Source organism: Cucurbita moschata, unplaced genomic scaffold (assembly GCF_002738365.1).
Source record: "Cucurbita moschata cultivar Rifu unplaced genomic scaffold, Cmos_1.0 Cmo_Scf00012, whole genome shotgun sequence".
In the NCBI taxonomy this organism is placed as follows: domain Eukaryota; kingdom Viridiplantae; phylum Streptophyta; class Magnoliopsida; order Cucurbitales; family Cucurbitaceae; genus Cucurbita; species Cucurbita moschata.
Window position 1 is genome coordinate 5,508,819 of NW_019268528.1, and position 7,610 is coordinate 5,516,428.

General features: G+C 34.3%; 1 pseudogene; it reads right to left on the reverse strand.

Moving 5' to 3' along the window:
* Positions 1-250: 250 nt before the first annotated feature.
* LOC111450521 lies at positions 251-1,977 on the reverse strand (annotated as a pseudogene).
* Positions 1,978-7,610: the final 5,633 nt, after the last annotated feature.

Sequence of the window (7,610 nt, forward strand, 5' to 3'; positions counted from 1 at the left end):
TATAAATAGAGTCTTCCTCCATAATATATATATTTTTTTTTTATAAATTTTTATATTTTATATAATATATTTTGAAATTTGAAAAATGCATTTTTTTTAAAATTATTTATTAGATTCCATAAATAGTGTGATACTAAACTCATGGTTTCTCCTCCTTGGAAAGCAATGTAAGTCTCTGTTGTATATAATCAATCCTCTCCTAACTTTTTCAGACAAGTAATCTTGAGTAATTTTAGACATAATTATTCAATTAAGTTTTAAACAATTATGTCATATATGTGATAGTGACTGTATTGCAGTAGAAAATAGAATCGTTAAGTATTATTTCTCCTCAATGTAAAAAAAATACAATTATTGAAAACATGCCCAACGTCATGGTATGTTGTAAACCGAATTTTGAAGCTCAAATAAAAATGATAGGAAGAATGATATGAAACATTTGTCGGTGTCAAAAGATTATTTAAAAGATTATTCAATGAATATTCAATCAGTTGACGGAGTGGTCTCAGGTGACGCTAGTTTAGCACTGATGAGAGGGTCTTGCTTTCCAGAAATGGTCGGTTTCACATTTGCACACTCACTCACAATTGACCCTTCTTTACCACTATAAGTGAGGTCAATATCAGGAAATTCCACATCCTCACATGGATTACTTTTACTGCAAACAAGCTTGACTGCAACCGAGTTGAAGATGTGCCCCTGAAGTTCTTGAAACTAACTTTGCTAATCTTAATTGCTGATGGAACCTGGATGTTCAAAGTAAACATTAATTAATACTTGTTCAAAAGATAATAAGTTGGAAACCAAGGAGGTTCAATTTTAATACACACCTTTCGGTTGCATTGATTCCATGGACAATATTCTTGATCTATGATGATAGGGTTAGCAACATTATCCATTTCAATATCTTCAAAATGCATGTTAGAGGTTGGGTATGAGACGGCCGAATCTGACCATGATTTGATCCTGACACCATTTGTAGTACCGATTAATTTGCATTTCTTCACGGTAACTCCTACCAGTTCTTTTTCAGTTTTATACTTGCCCAACCTGCCTATGCTAATGTCATGTCCCTGTCCGCAAGTAACATCACTAATGGTTATTTTTCTGTTAGTGTATCCTACAGATATACAATCATCTCCCGTTGCGATTACGGTATTGAGAATGTAAACGTCTTCTGAATCGCCCAAGTAAATTCCATCGGTGTTGGGACTATTGTCTGGTGCAGTAATTTTCAGGTGATCGAAGGTAAGATTCTTGCCCGTCAAAACATTGATATGAAAATTCTTGCTATCCAATGAAGTTATGTCCTTCACTATCGAATTTGTGATGAAATTGAACTTCAAATTCTGCCCATTTTAAACAAACAAAGAAAAAACACTCCCATGTTAAAGCATATAATGCTAACCCAAATTACGAGTTCTTTTTATAATTAAAGTAGTACGAGCATTTACCATGGGAAGCTTTTTGCATTCTTTCTTCATGTGGCAATCATTCTTTTCCCAACAAGCTTTTCCTTGGCCATCGAAAACTCCAGTACCAGACAATGTCAAATGATCGAAGTATTCCATAACAAGCAACCCATCTCCTTCCGGTAGGAGAAGCTTGTAATGTTCCTTCAACTAGAAGCTCAATAGGACCTTTACATGGACCTTTGAGTGTGGATGCTCCTAATTGATAAGTTCCTTTTAGAACCAATACTTTACTTGGAGTAGCCGAAATACATGCTTCCTTCCATGCATCTGCTAAAGCCGGTGAATTCAACCATTTCATTTGAGAAAAATATTTTGTACAAAATGAAATTTTGGTTTATCAACTTAGAGTAACATCATTATTAGGTTTGGCACCAAATGTCGTAATATCAAAAACACCGCTAGTAGCATCAGCGGTAGCATTAGACACCAACAATAGCAACAGTGGTATTAATGCCATAAACTTTGATATCAATTCCATCCTTTCTAGTTCTCGTCTCTTTTACTTTGCCTTATTTTCTTTTGGTTCAAATTTCCAAACTTCTAAAAAAATAAGAATTGATTTGAATGTATTCACCAACTCAAACTCTCCTTATATGAAAACTAGCTAAATTCATAAAAAAAAAAAAAAAAAAGTGCGTGGTTTAAGGGAGACCCTATAATTAGTTTTACCTTAAATGATGAAGGACTGGTTTTGTTGAACATAATTCCTTTGTGTGCTAATAGATGTATCCCACAATTTTCAACAAATGAACGACAACAAAAATTATCCTCAAAGAATTTATCAAAATTAAAAAAAAAAAAAACATATATATATATATATATATATATATATACATACATATATATATATACACACATACATATTATATATATATATACACACATACATATATATATATATACACACATACATATATATATATATATACACACACATACATATATATATATATACACATATATATATATATATATATATTAGTTTTCAAACTTTACGGTACTACTCTTTTAACTTTTCTTACTTTTATTCTTATCTCACAACTTTTGCCCTTTTCTCCAGATCAATATATTAATGAGAATGAATATTTTTTTATTTTATTATTATTAAGTGTATCAAAAATATATTAAAAGATGTGATGGAAATTTTTTTTTAGTTATTTTTCAGCAATATTGGCAGTCGAGGCCCGTGCATGCCCAATTGGTTAGTCGGGCTTGTCCATTTCCAATCCTAACAGACAAACCCTTGATCCAATTTTCTCTTAATTCTTCACATGTGTTGTTAGGTGATTGATACATTCTATTGGGCGCATTTGCCGTAAATTTTTCAGAATCAGCTCTAGAGAATTTGTAATCTACTTTTTAGAATCAGCTCTAGAATCATATTCATTCACTATCAATTATCAATTATCATTTGTGACATATAAATGTATAGAATTTTATATATGTAGTTTTCTCAATTGTTCCGGATGAATGGAGTTGTTGGGTTGCTTGTCATACGTTACGCGGAGTACACTTCGATTGATCAAGCTCCCCTTCAACTGTGTTTTTTAGATCTTTATGCGGTCTCTTTCAGAAAATAGGCCTCCATCTTCGATTTGGGCCACCATGCAGTGTTTGGGCAGAGTTCCCTCTACCTCCTTAGGCTGTTCTGGTTCCTTTTGTCAATGAATTCCTTTGAAGTTTCTTTTCTAAAGGAAACAAGAAAAGAATCAAAATTGAGCCCAATGGTGTTATCCTCAAAGATATTATTTTCCTTTCTGGGATGATAACCTACCGTGAATTATGAAGTTAGTGGATATCATGTAAGGGGTATGGAATGAAATGTTGAAAAAGATTTAGACTTTCAGGCTATTTCGAGGTTGAACGACGCATCAGTGCATAGGCTTCACGCGCACGTGAAGGTGCGAGTAACCAAGGAGTGGGACATGTGGGTCAACGAGTGTAGTACGCATGTGGGTGGTGGAGGCTTATTTCAAGTTTCAGCTCGTTCTGTTCAACTTCTTTTGACCTGTTTTATCAATATTACCTTATACCAACCTTGAAAATCATTAGATATAGGTCAAATTAAGAGAATTTGTGAAAAAATTACCATATTATGAACAATGATGAAAGCAAAGGAATTGACATTCACGTAAGTAGTATATCGAAGCTCCTAAACAAGCATGTTACCATATGATTAAGAGCTAAAAACGTTGAATGTTCGTAAATGACATGTTGTTAAATAATAATAATAATAATCATGAATCCATACATAAAATGTGAGCATATTAGAGAATCATGATCAGTAAGTATGATGTATGACTCTAGTTTATGCTTATGAACTATTTACGATATGGAGATGTGAATGAGTATTCTTAGTCTACTAATTGATAAGGCAACCCTAATTCTCAGCCCAACGATCCAAGCTTTTGTTTTAACAAGAACTCTTGAATCAAAGTAATTAACACCTCATACAAAATTTGGATCACCCAAGAGATAGATTACCTCTTAAGATCGAAGATCTAGAAGCAAGATTTGGAACCTTGTTCTAAATTGAGTCACTCCACAATCTTACTTGATCAAGGCTTGATTGAATGGCTCGGGTGTAATTCTACCACAAGAATTGCTTGAAACCTAGAAACGACAAATATGATGCTTGGATTTCTAAGGGAAACGTCTTAATTTGAGATCTGAATTACATTCATCCACGAATCTGATTTTTACATAACATATTGTTGGTATTTATAGTCTCCTGACAAAAGACGTTTGTGGTCGGGATTTAATCCCGATCCCCTTTAATCTCCACAAAAGACGAAGTCAATTTTGACCATTTAACCATTGCAAATGAAAACGAAAAAAAAACAATAAAATTTTCCAACAAACGTTGATATGTTTGAGTGGCTAAAGAAATAAACTTGAAATCTATTGGACTTTACTCGTGTAAGTTCAAACCCCCTCTTCAAAAGGATTCAGAACAGAACATTTGTAACACGTGATTCTTATCATCTTCCCCCTCTTCAAAATGATTCAGAACAGAACATTTGTAATACGTGATTCTTATCATCTTCCCCCATTCTTCCCCCTCCTCAAAAGAATTCAGAACAGAACATTTGTAACACGTGATTCTTATCATCTTCCCCCTCTTCAAAAGGATTCAGAACATTTGGAACACCGTGATTCTTATCATCTTCCCCCTCTTCAAAAGGATTCAAAACATTTGGAACACCGTGATTCTTATCATCTTCCCCCTCTTCAAAAGGATTCGTCCTCGAATCAGAAAAATCCTCACCTATATCAAAGACTCAAGTCAGCAACATTGAAAGTAGAATGTACTGAAAAGTCTCCGTGATTCTTATCATCTTCCCCTTCTTCAAAAGGATTCGTCCTCGAATCAGAAAAATCATCACCTACATCAAACGGACTCAAGTCAGCAACATTGAAAGTAGAATATACTGAAAAGTCTCCGTGATTCATCACCTACATCAAAGGGACTCAAGTCAGCAACATTGAAAGTAGAATGTACTAAAAAGTCTCCAGGAAGATCAATTTTATATGCATTTTTATTAATTCTTTCAAGGACTTGATAAGGGCCATCCCCTCTTGGATGTAACTTTGTCTTCCGTTGAGATGAGAATCGCTCCTTGCGAAAATGTATCCAAACCGAGTCACTAGGTTTAAAAATGATTTCCTTTCGTCCTTCGTTAATCCTTGAAGCAACTTTGAAATTTTGGTTCTCAATTCTCTTCTTTACCTCCTTGTGCAATGTTTTGATCAAGTTTGCCTTACTTGTGGCTGCGTCACTCACAAACATATTAGAAGGAATAGGAAGCAAATCAAGAGGCGTAAGTGGATTAAATCCATAAACAACTTCAAAAGGAGAACAATGAGTTGTACTATGAATTGCTCTATTATATGCAAACTCTACAAATAGCAAACATTCATCCCAAGACTTAATATTCTTAGAAATAATAGCCCTAAGCAATGCTCCTAATGTTCTATTAACCACCTCAGTTTGTCCATCGTCTGAGGATGACATGTAGTTGAAAACAACAATTTGGTACCCAATTTACCCCGCAATACTTTCCAAAAGTAACTTAGAAATTTAGCATCCCTATCACTAACAATTATTCTAGGGATTCTATGTCATTTTACTACTTCCCTAAAAAATAAGTCAGCAACATGTTTTGCATCGTCCGTCTTGTTACATGCAGTAAAATGAGCCATCTTACTAAATCTGTCTACCACAACAAAAATACTATCTTTACCATTTTTAGTGTGCCGTAAACCAAGAACAAAATCCATAGATATATTAGTCCAAGGTTCATTAGGTACATTCAAAGGAGTGTACAATCCATTTGGTTGTGATCTAAAGCTTCTTTGCATTTAAAGCATTGACTACAAAACTTATGAACATCATGCTTCATTTTCGGCCAAAAGAAGTGTTCATGCAACATATTATAAGTTTTATTAATCCCAAAATGTCCCATTAAGCCACCACCATGTGCTTCTTTTACAAGCAAATCTCTGGTAGAGCATTTAGGAATACAAAGCTTACTTTTCTTAAATAAAAATTCATGAAACACATAATAATTATCTACAGCTGAGAGAAGTAAAAAGATTGTACCTTCTAGATAATGCATCAGCTACCACATTATCCTTACCTTGCTTATATTTGATGACATACGGAAATGTTTTAATAAACTCCACCCACTTTGCATGCCTACGGTTCAGTTTGCTTTGATCCTTAAGATACTTCAAGCTTTCATGATCAGAGTGGATCACAAATTCTCTAGGCCATAAGTAGTGTTGCCACACCTGATTTTGTTGATGGCTCTACAATCCACGCACATGCACCAAGTTCCATCTTTCTTCGGTACCAATAAGACTGGTACAGAACATGGACTCAAACTCTCTCGTATATAGCCCTTCTCAATAAGCTCCTCTAATTGCCTTCGAATTTCTTTAGTCTCAGTTGGGTTGGCTCTATAAGCTACCCTATTAGGAATTACTGCCCCTGGAATGAAGTCTATTTTATGTTCAATACCTCTAATGGGAGGTAGTCCTTTAGGGACTTCTGTGGGATTTCGATAATCGGCCAGGGAAATCCTTTTCTTTTCAGTGAGAGGAAATCGTTGACGGTAAATTGTTGGAAGAAAATAAAACGCGTAAAACAACAAAGAGAGAGAATGACTGAAATTTTGACTGTGCTTCCAATCAGGTTGTTTAATATTCTGAACAGATTTCCTATTTCAATATAAATTATCCTAAAAATGGCTGGAGAGTGGCCAACTAAATCTGTGTCACTCCCTACAAAATTGCCGTCTAAAACTTTGGTGATACATTCGACGTGTTTGTCAAATGGTCAAACGGAAGTATTCTGAAATCGTGTAAATCTAAATAAGGAAAAACTGAAAAATTCAGGTTTTATCTAACAACTTCGTCTTGAAATACGTCATCAAATTCCTGTAAAAGAGATTGAAACATACTAGGCAAAAATAAATTGTTATCGTTAGAGACCAAACATCCTTCCTTGTACACAAGTACAAAGATGGTTTTTTTTGTGAGAACATTGCCCTTCTAACATCTCCAACTCTAGCCAAACAACTCACATTCTTTCCTTTTTTTCAATTTCATTCTTTTTTTTCACTATAGTTTTCTCTTTGACTTTTCTCTATTTTTTCACTCAACTCTGGTTTTTCTTTCAACTCTTTTTCCTCAAACTCTTTCTTTTTTTCTTCCAACTTTAATTGATCTGCAAATACATTTGTAGAACTCAAAGGTACAAGAGTGGTTTTTCTACCATCTTTTACAAAAGAATATCGATTCAAATAACCATCATACATAACCCTCCTGTCAAATTGCCATGGTCGGCCAAGCAATATGTCTCCAGCATGCATTGGTAAAACATCACAAAAAACTTCATCTTTATATTTTCCTAAAGTAAATGATATTAAAGCTTGAGAAGTTACCTTGATTGTTCCATTGTCATTGAGCCATTGAAGCTTGTAAGGTTTAGGATGGTGTTGGGTTGAAATTAGCAACCTTTTGATCAGCATTGTACTTACGACATTGGTGCAGCTTTCACTATCAAATACAAGACTACAAGGAGTTCCCTTGACTAAACACCTTGTGTGAAATAGGTTGTCTCTTTGATCA